This window comes from Pleurodeles waltl, chromosome 7, assembly GCF_031143425.1.
Source record: "Pleurodeles waltl isolate 20211129_DDA chromosome 7, aPleWal1.hap1.20221129, whole genome shotgun sequence".
Lineage (NCBI taxonomy): Eukaryota > Metazoa > Chordata > Amphibia > Caudata > Salamandridae > Pleurodeles > Pleurodeles waltl.
In genome coordinates, this window is record NC_090446.1 from 896,534,813 (window position 1) to 896,555,941 (window position 21,129).

The following is a 21,129-nucleotide window of genomic DNA, read 5'->3' on the forward strand; positions in this document are numbered from 1 at the left end:
TGGCTGTGTTATTGCATGCATCAGTTTGTGCTTGGATGTGTCAGTGTATGCATGAGTGTGTTCCTAGGTTCCTATGCATCAGTGTGTGGTTGGGTGTGTCAGTGTGTGCATCATTGGGTGACTGAGTGTGTCAGTGTATGCATCAGTGTGTCCTTAGGTTTGTTAGTGTATGCATGGGTGCATGGGAGGCTGGCTCGCTATGTAGTATACAAAAATAATGTGCAGAGAGTCCAAACACCCCCACTTGGTTTACAGAGGTAAAAACTAGACCATCTAATGCTCTAATTTTCATGGTAGCTTGGTCGAGCAGTTAGGCCAATATTGGAGAAGTGCTAAGCATTTGTCGTACTCACAATATCAATAAATGTGGACACACACTCAAAAGAATAACTTGAAATCAAATTACAAAGATACTTCAGATTTTTTTTTACATTTTAAAGACCAAGATCATCAAAATCGGGTACTTTTTAAGTTATGATTTTTCAAATGTTAGCAAGAATAGTCTTTTTGTGCGTAGTTAGGCACCATAGGACTCAAAGGGAGAAAATGTTTGCTTTTTTGTTGCACGGAGTGATGCCTTTACTCTAGAGGGAGGTCCTTGTCAATTTTCAGAAGGATAGCGGTCCTCTGGGTATTTGTAGAGTCCATCTGATGTCCAGTCAACCCTTCAGCAGTGATTGTTGAGTCCTAGGTGCAGCAGGCAGGGTTTGGCGCCTTTTTCTTTGTGGTGCAGAACTTCTGTTCTCAAGCCTTGGGTCTTCTTTGTTGCTGGCGTCTTGTGTCCATGGAATCTGATCTGCAGGTCTAGGGGTGTCTACTAAGTACTGCATTTAGAGGGCGGTTAGGGGAGTCCCAAGTAGTGACCAATGGATCATCTACCTTAGGGTGGCTACACCCACTATGTGACCACCTTCTGTGGGCAGAGGTTACTTCCTTATCCCTGATTGGCTATTTTCCTTCCATGCAAGATGGAGGAAAATGAAATGGAAGGATCACTGAACATGCAACACCTTAAGGGTGGTGAAAGCTGGGAGTGGCTACTCTTACTGTCCTTTGTGCATTTTCCCACCATTGCTCCCATCAAAATTGGGGGTTTGCAATGGGGGTGGCCATCTGCTGCTAGCAGCAGGGATGGGGGGCTGAGTTTCAAAGGCGCCAAATCCTTTGAAGCTCACTGTAAGGGCAGTGCACATTCTTGGGGGAGGAGGTGTAACACCTCTTCCAATAAAGGACTTTGTTCTCTGGACCCCGAGAGCAAAGGCTCTCACCCTAGGGCTCCAGAATCTTGTCTGGTTGTGACAAGCTGGTTGTGACTGGCCAGCAACTATGCCAGGGTTAGTTAGCTTTGCAGTGGACACCTCTAAGGTGGCCCCTGGGTACATTTTGTTATAACTCCAATGCTGGTATCAGTTTGGATTCATTGTTCTGAGTTGTTTGATACCAAACAACCAAGGGTTCACAGTGGCCATCATGTAGCTGCGAAATGTGCTCAGACCAATATCAAGCACATGCATTTAAAATGGCTGCTCTGTTCACTTATTATGTCCAAGGTTTGGCAACAACACAGTAGGGGCATATTGCTCATGCATGTATGCCCACACATGCAGTACAGTGCACACTGCCTTAGGGCTGGAAGGCCTGCCAGAGGGGTGAATTACCTATATTGCATACAGTGTGTAGTGGACAGGTCTTGCAGGCCGTGTGCCATGTCAGCTTCGCATTTTGGGATTGCACCAGGACACACAGCCTTCAATCGCATTGCTGGGTGCCCGTGCTGCATGGTCCCTGATAGTGGCACAATCTGTGCTGCTGCCCTCTGAGGTCTACTCTTAGTACCCCATGCCCTGGGTACCAAAGTACCACTTACTAGGGACTTATAGTGGCAGCGAAAGGTGTTGCCAATTCTAACAAGTTTTGTCCATTTTAGGGGGAGAACACTGGTACTGGGCACTTGGTTAGCGGGTACCGACTGCTCTCCAGTCCAAGTTGCATTGAGAAAGAAGGTAAAAATTAGGGGGGACTGCAACAATGGGCCAGTTTCCCATAGTGGGTGTTTCAGTGTGTGCATTAGTATGTCAGCGTATGCATCAGCGTGTGCCTAGATGTCTCAGTGTATGCATCAGTGTGTGCTTGGGTGCGTCAGTGTTTGCATCAGTGTGTCCGTAGGTGTGTCGGTGTATACATCAGTGTGCATATGGGTGTGTTATTGCAAGCATCAGTGTGTGCCTGCATATGTCAGTGTATGCATGAGTGTGCTTCTAGGTGTGTCAGTGTATGGATCAGTGTGTGCTTGGGTGTGTCAGTGTGTGCATCATGGTGTGACTGGGTGAGTCAGTGTATGCATCAGTGTGTCCCTAGGTGTGATAGGGTATGCATTAGTGTGTGTGTGGGTGTGTCACTGTGTGCATCAGTATGTCCCTGTGTAAGTGTAGTTTCAATGTGCATATGGGTGTATTATTGCATGCATCAGTGTGTGCCTGGATAAGTCAGTGTATGCACAAGTGTGTTCCTAGTTGTATCAGTGGAGGCATCAGTTTGTGCTTGGATGTGATTCAGTGTGTGCATCATTTTGTGACTGGGTGTGTTAGTGTATGTATTAGTGTATGTGTAGGTGTGTCAGGGTGAGTGTCAGTGTGTGCCTGGGTGTGTCAGTGTATGCATCAGTGTGTGCCTGGATGTGTGAAGGTATGCATCAGTGTGTCCTTTAGTGTGCCAGTGTATGCATCAGTGTATGCTTGGGTGTGTCAGTGTGTGCATCAGTGTGTCCCTAGCTGTGTCAGTGTAGGCGTTAGTGTGTGTCTGGATGTGGCAATGTATTTATCACTGTGTCCCTTTGAGTCTCAGTGTATGCATCAGTGTGTGTCAGTATGAGCATGTCAGTGTATACATCAGTGTGTCTCTGGGTGTGTCAGTGTATGCATCAGTGTATGCATAGAGCCATCAGAGTATGCATCAGTGTGTGTCTGGGTATGTAGGTATGTCATTAGTGTCTGACTGGGCGAGGCAGTGTATGCATCAGTGTGTGCTTGGGTGTGTCAGTGTCTGAATCATTGTTTGGCTGGTTGAGTAAGTGTCTGTATTAGTGTGTGTCTCGGTATGTTACTTTATGTATATTTGTATGCTAGGTTGTGTTGATTTGGTGTGTGTTGCTGTTATACTATTATGGGTGGAGGAAGATAAAATTAGTTGTCTGTATTACAAGGAAAAAACACATCCTTTAACCTGTGTTGAAACAGAGAAAAAATAAATAAAAGTTAAAGTGCCATAACATGTTTTATATAATAAAGCTTCACAATCTTTAATAAAATGTTCTCATTATTAAGAAATCATAACAAATTTATATAATTGTATACAAGTTATACATATAATTTGACCATGTTATGTTCCCTTTTTCCACTGTTCTCAGCTTCTATGCTTTCGCACTGTACAAGAAATGTGTATAGAAACTCATTACTGAACAGTGGGGAGAAAAACAGTTGTATCATAACATGTTTTATATAATAAAGCTTCACAAGCTTTAATAAAATATACTTTTCCTATTTTAAATTGGAGACAAATAACTCATTCTAAGTATATCAGAGATCAAAGTCTTAAAATCTCTATCTCTCTCTGTTGGAAAATGGGTTATTGGTAGGGCAGGTAGGTACCTACACCTAGCAACAAGCCACTAACCTCCACATAGGTACAGTTAGGTCTCAGTAAATTAATCCCAGCTCAACCCTTGGTAGCTTGGCAACGAGCGTCAAGGCTTAACTTAGGAGACAAAGTGTAAAGCATTCAAATATCACAAAACAGTAATTAAATAAAACGCAGGAAACAGTTTAAAAATCCAAAACCAATTTATAAAAATAGTTCATATTTTTATCTTTAAAATGACACAAAAACGATTAAAATCGGTTCAGGGGAACCGGAGATAAGAATTTTTAAAGAATTATTACTTTTCTAGCGCTTAGAAACAAAAAGCGCCAATCGGGTCATCTGGTTGCACCTCGACCGGGGCAAAGTCAAACTTTCAGGCCGACCGCGAAGGAGCCCTGCTCGGCTCCAGGTCGCGGGAGGCCTCGGTTAAAAAGTTACCTTCTGACTTAGTCTTTATTTTGAAGTTTTTCTTCACCGGGACGAACCTGCCCGTTGAATCCGACCTCCTGGAGCCCTTGTCCGGATACGCGATGTGGGTTTCCTCGGTGGAGACTTTTACCTTCGGACTTAGTCGTTTTTTTCGAGATGAAAATCCTTCGACCGGGGTAAACCTGGATCTTGATCCGACGTCCGTGGAGCCCTTCTCGGATACGATGGCTGGGAGGTCCCGGTCAACTTTTTACCTTCGGACTTAGTCTATTTTTTGGATGTTTTTCTTTACCGGGACGAACCATGAAGTCAGGCCGGGTCGCGGTTGAGGCAAGCCGGCTAGAATTTCTGCGTCGGGTCGGTCACTTTATGGAGCTTTTTTTCAAAAATTCTCCAATCTTTTCCAAACTTCTGGGGCTTCACCCAGATGTTCTTTTAAGGTTCTTTTGGGGTCCACAGCTCACCCCAAGGGTCCAGAAGTTCTGTGATGGTCCTTGGGAAGTGCGGACTTCAACTCCCAGAATGCACCTGGCGCAAACTCCTTTTTGGCCACTGGACAGTGGTCAGCTGGTCACTTTTTCAGGAGTTGGTGCAGGGGACTCTGGATAGCAATTTTTCACCTGTAGCAAACAGGGAGTCCCTCCTTGAACCAGTTGAAGCCAGGCAAAGTCCTTCTTGTGGTGAAGCCCAAGTGTGCAGCTGGTGCAGTCTTTCTGAGTGCAGGGTCCAGGTGCAGGCCAGGGGTCCAGCAGGGCAGTCCTTCTTCTCCTTGTAGTTCCTTCTTCTTGAAATTTGGTGGGGATCTGAGGCGTGGGTGCAGGTCTGCCAGTTTTATCCTTGCTCCTGGGTGAAAAGCAGGGGGGCCCTGGTTCTCCAATCAGGGACAGGGTCGTCCCCCTGTGATGACCACTTCCTGGGAAGTGTGGCAAAAATCCATCCCAGAAGGCAACAGTCTCTAAAAATCCAACATGGATGAATCTGATTTTTGGAGGTTACATCTGGCTGAGCCCACCCACTGGTGTGGCTAAAAATCATAAACACACCCCTCTCCTGCCCTCTCCTAATCTAATCAAGGGGGCACCTAATTGTCTGGAGTTGCAGGATGTGGGGGTGTTGCTGGGTGCTGCAAATGTCCTTCTCTGCCTTTGAAGACCGGTTTGGCAGCCCTCCCCCTTCCTGCCTCACCATCTGCTGAGGGGAGATTCTCTCCCCCAAGCACATTCCTTTGTGTGAAGTCAGGCCACTTCACACCTCATCAAGGTAGCCTGGCAGAAGCTGCTGCAGGCTGGCCAATCAGAGCACAGCAGCAAAAACAATGCAGAGCTGAAATTGGCAACTTTTTAGGTAAAGTCTAAACTTTTTACCTGGACAAGTTATATTAAATCCAACAACTGGAAGTTGTGGGATTTATTACAACAATCAATTTGATACCAAATTCTTGGTATGTAACATTTAAGGAGACTTTAAAATGTAAAATAAAGTCTGCCCATTCTAGCCTATGAAGGCCATTTACTTCAATGAGGGAAAAACGAATTTGGCTGTTTTTACCTCACCAGGGCTTATAAATCTATTTTTATAAAGTCCCTGCTTATAGTTACATGGCACCCAGCCCTAGGGGCAAATAGGGCACACCTTAGGGGTGACTTATATGTAAAAATAAGGTAGTTTAAGACTTTGGAAGTACCTTTAATTCCAAAGTCGAATTTGCATATAACTTTAATTTAAAAGCAGCCAGCAAGGCAGGCTTGCTTTTAAAATGACACTGGGCACCTCAGCAATGCACCTAGGTGTGCACCACCTATGCTGTGGTCCCTAAACCTACATGCCCTACCATATACTAGGGACTTATAGGTAGGTTAACTTAGCCAATTATAATTAGCCTAATTTGCATATCCATTTTACACAGAGCACAGGCCCTGGGACTGGTTAGCAGTACCCAGGGCACCAACAAAGTCAGGAAAACACCAGCAAAAAGAGGAAAATGGGGGCAAAAAGTTATGGGGCCTCTGCAATCAGCCCTGTTTTCTCACACAACCCCCCCCCAGCCCACACGCCCAGGAGACTCAGCCCAACCCTGGGAGAGTCTTCCTGGCTTGTTAGGCGAGGAAGACAGTGAAGAAAACTGGCTGTCCCTTTGCAGGGCCTACTCTGCCTTATACCCTCCTGTCAGGGTCACTCCCTATGGGTAGTGAAGCCATCCCAACAGTAAAAGGACCCAACTCAAACTGAAACTTCCCTCTAGGGGGGTCTTCCTCCTTTCTCTCTGCCAACTTGGGTAGTGAGGTGCCCACCTCCCCTACTCCAAACTTTGCTAGGGCAACACCTAGCTTACCCAAAGAGGTCACCCAACACTTGAGCAACCCCACCATGACCAATAGGGTCAGAGGGCCTACTTTACTATTGGCCCTGGGGTCTGCCTCCCAGGCCAAGTATAGTGCTGCCAGGAAGGCTAGCACCCAGAAGAGGCTACTGACAGCTGTCAGTACCCAGAACCACACCCTAAGCTCTCCACTGACAGGTGGCTGAGCTGCTTTAAGGGCAACTTTGGGGTCCTGGCACCCCTCTTGCTGTCTAGAGTGGGGGGCTACCACCTCCTGTGGCAGACACCCTCCTTCCACTCTCCCTTCTGTCAGTGCAGGGGCAACACCTTGCATCTGGACAGCTGCCTGACTACTCAGGACTTCCTTGGGGTCAGGTGAGGCCTCACCAGTGCCAACTCTGGGGTCCCCCCCTACTGGGGCAGAAGGCCTTTGGCTCCCTGGAACTCTCTTTAAGAGTGGCATACCCTTCCTTTTCTTCTTTCCTTTTCTTGGGGACCCCTGTCTCCTAACTGTAGGGACTGACTCCCCAGAACTTTGGGTTGGGGGGGCGCCCTGGGCGACCACCCCATCTGTGACCAGACTCACCTCTGGGAGGTCATTGCCCAGGATACAATCTAGGGGAAGGTCAGCACTGACTACCACCCTAATCCAGTCAAGGATACCCTCCCTCTCTAGGGGCACTATGGCTACAGGTTTGGAGGTGACCTCCCCTGTGGCTATCCTGACTTTCTTTGTCTTTCCTGGGACATACATGTCTGGGGTCACTAACCGGTCACTCACTATAGTGTGACTGGCACAGGTGTCTCTCAGGCCAGTGGTAGGGATCCCATTCACTTGAATGTGGTGGAAGTGCCTACTCCCACCCTCAGGGATCACCAGCTTACCATCTGGTCCTGTCTCCCAGCACAATGCTAGGAGGACTTCATCATCTGAGGAATCCTCCTCTATGGCTACACTGGACAGCCCAGTGCTAACCACCTTCCTTGGACAGGCTGCATCTCCTCTGAAGTGACCTGTCTGCTGACAGTCAAAGCAAGCCCTACTGTCCAAGAGTTTTTTTAACCCTGGGTCTAACTGTCTCTGCTGGTCAGAGTGGGATTTACTCTCCTCCTTCTTAGGGTTCTGGGGTACAGAGGGAGTCTCTGTGGTGGGCTTACCACCTCCCTCCTTAGGTTTTTGGGGACCTGTCCCCCCCTTCTTGGAGTCTCCCCCCTGGGACTTGACAACCACCCTGGTTCTCAACCACTCATCAGCTGCCTCCCCTAGCTCTCTAGGGTTGGTCTGCTTAGAGTCCACTAGATGCTGGCGTAACCTTTCTTGGGTACAATTGGTCAAGATGTGCTCTCTCATGATCAGATTGTATAACCCCTCATAAGTATCTACTTTGTTACCAATAATCCAGCCCTCTAGTGCCTTTAGTGAAATGTCCACAAAGTCAACCCAAGACTGGGTACTGACCTTCTGGGTGTCCCTGAACTTCATTCTATATTGCTCTGGGGTCAGACCAAACTTCTTGGCTAAGCACCTCTTCATACTAGGGTATGAATCTGCCTCCTCCCCCCTTAAGGTCAGAAGCCTATCCCTCCCTGAGTTGGGGACCAACTCCCACAAAAGGGAACCCCAGTATTGAGGCCTAACCCTTCTCATTTGGAGTGCCCTCTCAAAGGCCCCCAGCCACTTATCTATGTCATCCCCCTCTACATAACAAGGAACCACCCCCTTGGGTAATCTGGGGCAAACTCCCCCACCCATGGACACCTCAGCTTCTTTATCGCTGCTTCCATCTCTTTTCTCTTTGTATGCCCACTTTTTCTTTTCTAGGGCCAGCTTCTCTGCTTCCAAAGCTATGTATGCTAGCTGGGCCTCCAGCTCTCTTTCTCTGATGGATGGGTTCTCTCCTCCTGAAAGGACCCCCTTCCCACCACTAGCTTTGGATCTGCCCCTAGTGACTGTGTTTACTGAGGACCGTTCTTCCTCATCCTCACTTGGGCTCAGATGCCTTCCCTCCCCTGAGTGGTTAGAGCTTGCATCCTCCCTTCTTTCTCCCTCCTCTGGAGCTTCTTCTGACTCTACCTCTTGGGCCTCAGCCCATGCTGTCAGGGATGTGATCAGGATTTGCTTCCTGAGATCAGTGGTTGCAGGCAACCCTCTTTCAATACACAACCCCCTAAGCTGGACTACTGTCAGTGTGGGTAGGCTAGCCAGATCAAGCTCCATGGTTCCCTAGTTTTGTGTCAACAAAAACTTTTTGCAAAAATTGGAAACAAGAATTTAGAAAAATTACAAAAATTCAATAATTGAAATTAATCCAAATTAAAAATTAAAAACAATTTTTGCACTAGGACAATTTAAAGGATTTTTAATTTGTTTTACCTAAAACTGTAACGTGATATTGAACACAAGTACAGGATCCCGTCGCTGCTTCCAATTATGTTGGAAAATGGGTTATTGGTAGGGCAGGTAGGTACCTACACCTAGCAACAAGCCACTAACCTCCACATAGGTACAGTTAGGTCTCAGTAAATTAATCCCAGCTCAACCCTTGGTAGCTTGGCAACGAGCGTCAAGGCTTAACTTAGGAGACAAAGTGTAAAGCATTCAAATATCACAAAACAGTAATTAAATAAAACACAGGAAACAGTTTAAAAATCCAAAACCAATTTATAAAAATAGTTTATATTTTTATCTTTAAAATGACACAAAAACGATTAAAATCGGTTCAGGGGAACCGGAGATATGAATTTTTAAAGAATTATTACTTTTCTAGCGCTTAGAAACAAAAAGCGCCAATCGGGTCATCTGGTTGCACCTCGACCGGGGCAAAGTCAAACTTTCAGGCCGACCGCGATGGAGCCCTGCTCAGCTCCAGGTCGCGGGAGGCCTTGGTTAAAAAGTTACCTTCTGACTTAGTCTTTATTTTGAAGTTTTTCTTCACCGGGACGAACCTGCCCGTTGAATCCGACCTCCTGGAGCCCTTGTCCGGATACGCGATGTGGGTTTCCTCGGTGGAGACTTTTACCTTCGGACTTAGTCGTTTTTTTCTAGATGAAAATCCTTCGACCGGGGTAAACCTGGATCTTGATCCGACGTCCGTGGAGCCCTTCTCGGATACGATGGCTGGGAGGTCCCGGTCAACTTTTTACCTTCGGACTTAGTCTCTTTTTTGGATGTTTTTCTTTACCGGGACGAACCACGAAGTCAGGCCGGGTCGCGGTTGAGGCAAGCCGGCTAGAATTTCCACGTCGGGTCGGTCACTTTATGGAGCTTTTTTTAAAAAATTCTCCAATCTTTTCCAAACTTCTGGGGCTTCACCCAGATGTTCTTTTAAGGTTCTTTTGGGGTCCACAGCTCACCCCAAGGGTCCAGAAGTTCTGTGATGGTCCTTGGGAAGTGCGGACTTCAACTCCCAGAATGCACCTGGCGCAAACTCCTTTTTGGCCACTGGACAGTGGTCAGCTGGTCACTTTTTCAGGAGTTGGTGCAGGGGACTCTGGATAGCAATTTTTCACCTGTAGCAAACAGGGAGTCCCTCCTTGAACCAGTTGAAGCCAGGCAAAGTCCTTCTTGTGGTGAAGCCCAAGTGTGCAGCTGGTGCAGTCTTTCTGAGTGCAGGGTCCAGGTGCAGGCCAGGGGTCCAGCAGGGCAGTCCTTCTTCTCCTTGTAGTTCCTTCTTCTTGAAATTTGGTGGGGATCTGAGGCGTGGGTGCAGGTCTGCCAGTTTTATCCTTGCTCCTGGGTGAAAAGCAGGGGGGCCCTGGTTCTCCAATCAGGGACAGGGTCGTCCCCCTGTGATGACCACTTCCTGGGAAGTGTGGCAAAAATCCATCCCAGAAGGCAACAGTCTCTAAAAATCCAACATGGATGAATCTGATTTTTGGAGGTTACATCTGGCTGAGCCCACCCACTGGTGTGGCTAAAAATCATAAACACACCCCTCTCCTGCCCTCTCCTAATCTAATCAAGGGGGCACCTAATTGTCTGGGGTTGCAGGATGTGGGGGTGTTGCTGGGTGCTGCAAATGTCCTTCTCTGCCTTTGAAGACCAGTTTGGCAGCCCTCCCCCTTCCTGCCTCACCATCTGCTGAGGGGAGATTCTCTCCCCCAAGCACATTCCTTTGTGTGAAGTCAGGCCACTTCACACCTCATCAAGGTAGCCTGGCAGAAGCTGCTGCAGGCTGGCCAATCAGAGCACAGCAGCAAAAACAATGCAGAGCTGAAATTGGCAACTTTTTAGGTAAAGTCTAAACTTTTTACCTGGACAAGTTATATTAAATCCAACAACTGGAAGTTGTGGGATTTATTACAACAATCAATTTGATACCAAATTCTTGGTATGTAACATTTAAGGAGACTTTAAAATTTAAAATAAAGTCTGCCCATTCTAGCCTATGAAGGCCATTTACTTCAATGAGGGAAAAACGAATTTGGCTGTTTTTACCTCACCAGGGCTTATAAATCTATTTTTATAAAGTCCCTGCTTATAGTTACATGGCACCCAGCCCTAGGGGCACATAGGGCACACCTTAGGGGTGACTTATATGTAAAAATAAGGTAGTTTAAGACTTTGGAAGTACCTTTAATTCCAAAGTCGAATTTGCATATAACTTTAATTTAAAAGCAGCCAGCAAGGCAGGCTTGCTTTTAAAATGACACTGGGCACCTCAGCAATGCACCTAGGTGTGCACCACCTATGCTGTGGTCCCTAAACCTACATGCCCTACCATATACTAGGGACTTATAGGTAGGTTAACTTAGCCAATTATAATTAGCCTAATTTGCATATCCATTTTACACAGAGCACAGGCCCTGGGACTGGTTAGCAGTACCCAGGGCACCATCAAAGTCAGGAAAACACCAGCAAAAAGAGGAAAATGGGGGCAAAATGTTATGGGGCCTCTGCAATCAGCCCTGTTTTCTCACACTCTCCCTCTCACTTTCTTTCTCTCTCTCTCATTCATTCAAATCTCTCACACACAGACCCACTCAGACCCTTACACACCCGCTCACACCCTGATGCACCCATTGACATACAGACGCACCCACTAAAACACTGATGTACGCACTCTCACACCAAGACAGACACTCTGACAGCCACTCTTACCCCCAGATACAGCCTCTCACACCTATTTTCATACCCACAGAGGCTGTGGCTAACTTCAGCCATGGATGTGCAAAGGGTCATGCACAACAGCGGGTTGAGTGGTGAGGGGGTTGGCCGCAGGCCCTGGCTGCAGCCCAGCCCTTATGGGCAACCCCTACAGCGCACGGCCGTGTACAAGGCCATTTCGTGGCAGTGGTTGGATTAACGTATAGTAATTAAAATTACTATACCTTAAAAAATCATAGAAATTCACTGAAAAACACAAAGGTTACAGGGACGTTATAGTTAGGAAATACACACAAAAAAAACCTTAGAAATTCATTGAAAAAACCAAAGGTTACATGGACGTTATAGTTAGGTTCTGAATTTACTCGTACAAAACCGTAGAAATTCAGCAGTTACAGTTACCTGAGTTAACTATAACTTGCTCTCCCGTAATGCACTTCTTATGCTCTCACATACTACATCACTCTTGACACGGTCAGTGACATCACTGATGACATTACTGATGACATTTCATATTACATCACTGATGACATCATTGATGACATCATCCACACTGTCATACACCCACTCATTTGCTGATACAAACTCTTGTATACCGACACACACACACATCTACTCACATACTTATTCAGAGATGCATAAAAGTAGTGATATACATTCATTCAGTCAAACAGCCCCACCAACTCACTCACCCATAGACTACTAACTGAACTATTCACCGACTAGTATAGTCACTTACACGCCCACTCATACACCCACAGACGCACCAACTCATACTCATGCAGCCCATTAATAGATCACTATTCTAGTGACACATCCAGTTAATCATCTGTAGAAACACTGACACACCCACACACTCACCAATACAGTCAGTGACACAGTCACTGACTCATTATTACAGTCACTTACACATGCAATCATTCAACTATATAACTATTCATACATCTACTCACTCACATGAACAGGCACTTACATACCCACTCAGTCACCCATATAGCCATTCACACAGCATTTTCTAAGCAACACAAGTTCTCACACATCCTATATACAAATTGACCACCCACACAGTTTATGATATAGCCACTCATACACCCACTGACTCTACCATACAGTCACTGACATAGCCACTCAAATATACTTATAGCCATTCAGACACTCACTGACTCATCCATACAGCAAGGGCCATATGTACAAACACTTTTTCCCATAGACACAGAATGGGTAAAAACCTTTGCTACATCTGGCCCCAAGTGACTTACCAATACAGTGACACCCATTCACTTACCCTGACAACCACTCTGACACCCACTCACTCACACATTCAGCCACCCACAGACCCATTCACTCAATCATTTGCTCACCTATACAGTACCTCACACATCCATTAAGTCTCCCATAAAGCAAATGATTCAACCACTCATTTGCCCATAGACACACTCACACACCCGCTCACACATCGCAACAACCACTTACACTCACTGATAATATCATCAGTGATGTCACTGACCATGTCATGAGTGATGTAATATGAAAGATAATAAGCAGTGCATTATGGGAGCACACGTTATAGTTAGCTCAGGTAACTATAACTACTGAAATTCTACGGTTTTGTATGAGTAAATTCAGAACCTAACTATAATGTCCATGTAACCTTTGTTTTTTAAAGTGAATATATATATATACACACATATATATGTGTGTGTGTGTGTATATTTGTGAGTATATATATATGTGAATATATATATATATAAATATCTATGAGTGGGTGCATGACGGTCAAGGTGGGTGTATGTATGGGTGCATGAGTGGCTGAGTGGGACTGTGAGTGGGGGACTGTGGCAACTAAGCAACGTCATAGGTGTTGCTGGATTTGCATCCTTGGTGATGTGATCCAAAATGCTGGGCCGAGAATGTGTGTGAGAGAGAGTAGGACGGTTGAAGAAGAGGAAGGACTTGGAGGGGGGTATAGGGCTTATGTGAACTTATACGAAGAATAAAGTTGTTCCTGTCACTACGCTACACTACCGGAACTTGTGCATCTACTTTCCTGTTCAGAAGCCTCACTTCTCATTGCCGATGAGTGATGTGCAGGTGGCATGAACAAAGGAAAAGCCCTAACAACACAAGCTACGAGAAAGGAAACCTACAACCGATTGCTCTCCTGGAAGAGCAGAGTGACAGGAGAAACAAAGCAATGTGCCTGGAGAAACATCTTGTATGTTTTTGCCTTTAAACGGATGTCTCCTCTGAACGTGAACTCTCCCTAGAAAACAGTCTCTGCACAAGATCGCTGCGGGGGCACGACAGGAGGAAAGGACCCTGAAGTGGCTGCGCGTCGCGTGGTCTCCATGACGACAGGAGGTCAATAAACAGTACGCGACGCCTGAGGATCGGACGTTTATAAAGGACAATCTACAGTGCATGTCATGCGGTGATACGCACACCAAAATAACTTTAGTCAAGTTGAGATCCGTTTTTATGGTCCGTTTCATCCGATGATACACACACCAAAAATAACAGATTAGCCTTATGTGCTTTATTTGCACACCAGTACAAAATTGATTTTATTCCACAGTTTTATGACCCTGAATCTGCTCATGGTCCCACAGAAGTATGGAAAACTTGTCTTAACTTTATATTACTGTTGAATGCCATTTCTGGGTCACTGTGAATTTGTGCATTGGTAACTATTCATAATAACTAGTGTACACATCATAAAGAAACTCTATCTGCAGGTCATTTACAATTACTTGTGTCAAAATGCAAAATGTGCCTGCTGCGCCATTTTTCCTAACATCACCTGGTGATCCTCCAATACGTTGGCAGAAGTGGAAAAACGTTTTAACAATTACGCCAGAGTATGTGGAACTTCTCTTAGCACGCAAAGGAAAATCTCTCTATTAATGTACTGTCTAGGCACAGAAGGACAGGGGGTCCTTGAAAATTTGCCTGATTTATCGGATGGAGATTCAGCAGGTCTCAATTAATTTGAAATATGTATAAAAAAACTTGACTTGCACTACTTGCCCAAAGTGAGCACAGTTCTCGAAAGGTACCAATTTGGGAAAAGGATACAATGTCAAGGTGAATCGGTAGAACAATATATAACAGAGCTACAGAAACTTGCTTCGACTTGCATGTTTGGGAACTCCTATGAAAAACGTTTGAAAGATCAGTTTATGTTAGGCTGCTTGTTAGAAAAGGCCAAAGAGAGCATATGGCAAAAGGACAATCCATCTTTAGAAGAAATATTGTTTGTAGCAAAAACGTGCGAGCACTCAAGAAAATGTGTTGAAGTACTCTGCAATGACAGTGTTAGTACTGACACAAATGGAAAAGAAAAGGGCGCTACTGTAAAAACAGTACAGAGCAGCACAATGATGTACAATGGCCGGAAAAGTGGTAGTGAATATATGAAATTGAAAAAACCTTTTGCAGGGAAATGTTTCAGGTGTGTTGGTCACATGGCCAACAATAAAGAGTGTCCCGCTATGAGGACAATTTGCAAAAGTTGTGGCAAGACTGGTCATCTTGCAAAGTGCTGCAGGACAAAGAGTAATACTAAGAAAGTATGGGAGGTGATGTTTGAATGTGACACAAGTGATGTAGGGGGAGTAGGTGAGGTGCAAATTTTACAAACAAGGTGTGGGGCTTTCGATGGTCCCATAGAGTCAATCTTAGTTAATGACAAACTGGTCAGATTTCTATTTGATTCTGGGGTGAAGATCACACTGATACCAAAGTCGTTCTATGATCAGCAATTAAAAGGGAAAGTCAAGTTATTGAACCCAGATGTGCAACCGAAGCATTATGGTAGAGAACCAATCAAATTACTTGGTTACTTTTGGGGAAGCATAGAATTTAAAGAACGTATCATACCAGCAAAAGTATACATTTCGGTGAAGGGAGACTCTTTAATTAGTTGGTTTCATCAATGTGATCTACGTGTCCTGCTAGACCCAAATGAAGACCCACCAGTTAGACTTAAAGATGTTCCTGCAGTTCAAGCTGTGGCAGAGGATGTGAGTGGTTGGGTGAATAGATTTCCAGATGTGTTCAGCAGAGAGTTGGGCTGCCTCAAGAATTACGTGCATAAAATCAGAATCAAGCCTGGGGCGATACCTAAGGTTGAAGAATGTCCCATTGATGCTTAGAGAACGTCCCATTGATGAAAGTTGAGATTGATAAACTTATCATGAATCGAATTATTCAGGAAGTAGAAGCTTCGGAATGGGTGGCACCGGTGATTATGGCAAGGAAAGCCAGTGGAGAGGCCAGGCTGTGTGTTGATCTCAGAGAACTAAATAAGCAGGTTATAGTAGATCATTACCCTCTCCCCAATATTACTGAGATGCTGTGCTCTCTTAATGGCCCGAAACACTTCTCTACACTTGATTTGACCTCTGCTTACCACCAGATAAACTTATACAGCTCATCTCAAGAACTTGAGAGACAGCGCTCACACAAGTCACATGGGCATCTCTAAAATGAAGAAAAGAATAAGGAATGCATACTGGTGGCCAGCTGTAGATGTGATGGTGGAGGGAGAAGTGAGGAATTGTCATGTGTGTGCGTGATCGGACAAAGCGTTAAAATATAGGACACAAGCCATGGTCATAAGAGAAGAAGCGTCTGGGCCTTAGGTTGACATAGCTTTAGACATCTTAGGTCCTGTCAGGCTAAAGTCTGTTGATCACTATGTTTTGGTGTGTATTGAAATGTATTCGAGATGGCCAGAAGTCAAAGTTGTGAGTTCAATTGAGTCAAAAGATGTGATTAACTTTCTTGAGGAGATGTTTGAGAGGGAGAGTTTTACTTCTTCGATCCTCACTGACAATGGAGTGCAGTTTGTCTCTGAATCATTGGAGTCTTTCTTTAGAGAAAGAGATATTGTGCATAAGAAAACAGCTTTGTATCATCCAGAGTCTAATAGGGTTGTGGAACGTTGCATAAAAGTTCTGAATGAGAGTTTGCAATTAGCACAGGTTATAGGGGCAGAGTGGGAAGGTGATTTGAGGAAGAAGGTGCGTGAGTATCGAATGATACCACACTGTACTACAGGAGTGACTCCATTTCAACTGTTCAAGTGTAGGGTACCTTGTAGAGAGATTGAGCCAAGGTGGGTGATGGAGAAAAGAAAAGGAATTGATGATCAGTTTGATAATTTTGAAAGTTGGAGAGAAAGAGAGAGAGGAATTAAAGACAAAAGGAAGGCACAGTATGATACACGGAAGGCTGTGAAGCAAACTGTGGTGAGAGTGGGAGACTACATAAAAATAAGGTATCCAAGGAAAGGAAAAAAAAGTCTAAATTCAGGGGTCCCTCTGAAGTTATACAAGTATTCAGGAATGCAGTAAATACGAGTGATCACAAGATATGGAATTTAAATAGGGTGGCGAAGTGTGTCAAGCCAAATACAAACACTCAAAACACCCTATCTGAATCAAGATCACAAGGTATTGTAAATTCTTGACCAAAGACATGTGTAATAAAGCCTCTACAGATGAAGGACTACTTGTAGCTTTGCACATGCCAACTTTATGTGTATAACAAGATTGTATTGCCTGTACTAATCAAATTCTTTATATTTGCAAGATTGTAGTATTATAGATGTTGTGAGGACATTTTGGTATATAGGGCCTCATTATGGCATTGGCGCTAAATGCTGCCTACCGCCACGGCGACAGTCGCCAACATACTGTCACCGTGGCTACCAGCCGCCAAACCTCATTATGACCGTAGATGGAATACCACCAGAAGGCTGGCGGTATTCCGTTGACGGTCATGGCAGCGGACCTAGCGGTGTTTTGCTGGCAGAAGCTGCAGCTAGCAGCAGCGTTGCGTCCCGTTTCCTGCTGGAGGACCCCCTGCAAGCAGGTAAGTCGGGTTCTCCAACAGGAGAGGGGGTGGGGGTGTTGTGTGAGGGGGTGTTGTGTGTGAGGGGGGGTGCCCGTTTTTGTATGTGTGCATGCGGGTGTGAGTCTCGTGGAATACGTGCGTGAATGAATGAATGTGAGTGCACGTGTATGTTGTGTGTTGTGAATGCGTGTGTGCTACAATGTATGTTAGTGTGTGTTGCGGGGTGTGGGTATGTATGTTTGCGTGCGTGGGTGGATGTGGGTCTGCATGTGTGTATGAGTGTGTATGAGTGTGTATGTGTGCGCGTTTGGGTGTGTGGATGTCGGGTGGTCGGGAGTGGGAGGGGAGGGCGGGGGAGGACTCTGGGGGGGGGCGTGGGAGACTGATAGTGCCTACCGCCATGGTTTTCGGAGCGGTAGATTTGCCATGAAAACCATGGCGGTAGGTTGGGTCATAATCCAGAGGGTGGGACTGTGACGGCCGCCAGGCTGGAGACTGAAGTCTCCAGCTCGGAGGCGGTTCCACGTCGGCAGACGGAGTGGCACATTGGCGGTTTGGCTTGGTCCAAACCCCCAATGTCATAATTTGGGAAAAGGTAGCGCCAGACTGTTGGCAGCACCTTTCCCCAAATTACCGCCGTCTGCCAGGGTCGTAATGGCCCCCTTAGTTATTAACTTTAGTTAAAGCATAAGGGTTGGTATGGGGGAGGTGGTGTGGCAACTAAGCAACGTCTTAGGCGTTGCAGGATTCGCATCCTTGGTGATGTGATCTAGAACGCTGGGTCGAGAATGTGTGTGAGAGAGAGTAGGACGGCTGAAGAAGGGGACGGACTTGGAGTCTGGTATAGGGCTTATGTGAACTTACACAAAGAATAAAGTTGTCCTTGTCTCTACACTACACTACCGGAGCTTGTGCGTCTACTTTCCTGTTCAGAAGCTACACTTCTCATGGACTGAGGGTCTTAGTGGGGCTTCAGTGAGTGCATGAGGGTCTGTGAGTGTATGCATGGGGGTGTCAGCAGGTCTTTGAGTGGGTGCATTAGTGTCTAAGTGGATCTGTGACGAGATGCATGACATTCAAGTTGGGTGTGTGAGTGGGTGCATGATTGTCTGAGTGGGTCCTTGAGTGAGTACGTCAGTGGCTGAGGCAGTCTGTGAATGGGTGCATGAGTGTCTTAGTGTGTGTGTGTGGGGATGTGTGTGTGTGTGTTTGTGTGAAAATGTGTATTTTTTTTATGTTTTTGCACCTGGGTTTGTGACTGCATCATGACATTACACAGTCTGTGCAGGGGGACGTGACTGAGTCCACAATCTTGAAAACAAAGAGTTTTAAACCATTTCAAACTTATAAGGGGTCCCTTAGACACTCAAGGGTGAAACTCATGGGGGTCAGAGTACCTCTACCCTGCCCCCTTTTATGGTTTACAGCCCCTATTTCCATCCTCCGGGGGCGTGAAACCCTGTTGATAGGATGGAGGCAGCAACTTTCTTCACAGGTTGCAGCCAGCCAATCACAGTACTACCTCCTGTTGCATGGAGCTGTGACGGATCCGTATGTATATAAACAAATTTGGATTCCCTTGAATTTCTCTAAAACTAATGAACGGATTTACACCACATAACAAAAAGGCCTCTTTCTGCACCAAGAGCTACCTTTCTGCCATATTTGGTGTAATTCCGCCCAGCGGTTTTGGCCCTATCGCTGTTCAAAATCCCTAAGGCAAAATGAATGGGGGAAATGCGTTTTGGGACCCCCCTTTTTCTCAGTGCCAGTTTGATGGATCACCCCGAAACTTTCCAGACAGCAACTGAAGTGACCACCATTGTTTTTTGGAACATTTTGTGAAGATCTATCAAATGGGGCAAAAGTTATTAGCAAACCAAACGCTTTTTCTATAGAAACTAGGGGGCAGATGTAGCAAAGTATTTGTACGTCGCAAACGGCGAAAATCGCCGTTTGCGAGGTGCAAATGCCTCTTTGCTATGCAGAAATGCATATTGCGAGTCGGTACCGACTCGCAATATGCATTTCCGACTCGCAAATAGGAAGGGGTGTTCCCTTCCTATTTGCGAGTCTGAGTGGTATGCAATACCATTTGCGACCGCGTACGCGGTCGCAAATGGCATCGCAGTTACCATCCACTTCAAGTGGATGGTAACCCACTCGCAAATGGGAAGGGGTCCCCTTGGGACCCCTTCCAGTTTGTGACTGGACCCACAAATATTTTTTCAGGGCAGGGAGTGGTCCAAGGGACCACTCCCTGCCCTGAAAAAAGACCGAAACTAAAGGTTTCGGTTTTTTTTTAAGTGCAGCTCGTTTTCCTGTAAGGAAAACGGGCTACACTTTAAAAAAAAAAAACTGCTTTATTTAAAAGCAGTCACGAACATGGAGGTCTGCTGACGACAGCAGGCCTCCATGTTTGCGAGTGCCTATACTCGCTATGGGGCTGCAATTTGCGACCCACCTCATGAATATTCATGAGGTGGGTCATTGCGACCCCATAGCGAGTTGCAGTCGGTGTCTGAGACACCGTACTGCATACCAATTTGCGAGGTGCAAAGTGCGAGTCGCATGGACTCGCACTTTGCACCTCGCAAATTTTAAATTTGCTACATCTGGCCCTAGGTCCTAACTATAACTACCTACTTGCAACTGGCACTGGGTTTTATATATGTAATATAAAAGAAAACAATGCATACCTGTATGTATGTCTGTTTACACATATAAATGTGTGTGTGCATGTGTGTGTATGTATAACTAACCTAAAATAAAAAAAAACTGTTAAAGTACAGTTATGTTTACAGTGCTGATACAATAGGTATTAACTGTTCTTTGATGATATTGAGGGAAGTGATATAGTCGGAATCATTTAAAGGTATGGTGACATTAGGGAAGCAATTTAGTGATTTATAATAAACAGTTGCTGCAATGTATGAACTACTGGCCATAATAAAGAGCCACTACTGTACTGGCCATCAGGGGAATCTGAATGTTTTTGGTCAGGTTTCAGGGCCCCTAATGAACAATGTAGCTTTGGAACCATAGGCAACAGTGGATGGCTCCAGCAGTCCCAGGTCCCTGTGGATTCCTTACATAAAATCTGAACTGTATCTGGGGTTTGTCAAGCCCCAAACAAGAGTTTTAGATCTGTCATCCTTAGGGTGATCTTCACACAGAATATTTGCCTTACTCCTCCTGTTTTTGCTGAATTTGTTTTTGTTGGCCTTAGGTCTCTGCACACTTTACCTCTGCTAACCAGTGCTAAAGTGCTTGTGCTCTTTCCGTTAAACATGGTGAAACTGACTTACACCCAATTGGCACATTTAATGTACTTTTAAGTCCCTATTAAAGTGGTACTACAGGTAGAGATTGGCTGTAAATTAAAGGCTACTAATGGGCCTGCAGCACTCATTGTGCCACCCGCCTAAGTAGCCTTTTAAAATTATCTCAGGCCTGGGGAGGCTCCTCTCAATCAATATAGTATAGATTTTCCTCCCTTTTTATGACGGGAGGCTCATCTATCTGCACCTTGCAAGATGGTTAGGGATCCTAGGCCATGAAGAATGCCCCTAGACCTTCCATGGCTCATACTAGAGGGCAGAAACATGTCGGACAATTTTTAGTGAGGTGACCCAGTGAGTCGTTGTTCTCACCGTGGTGTCCCGCCCTGTTTTTAGTTGCACCAGCAGTTACCACTATTAAATGTGTAGACTACAAACAGGTAATTGCCTAGGTGTTTTTATATCCCCGTAGTTTAGCTGGATCCCATTATCTC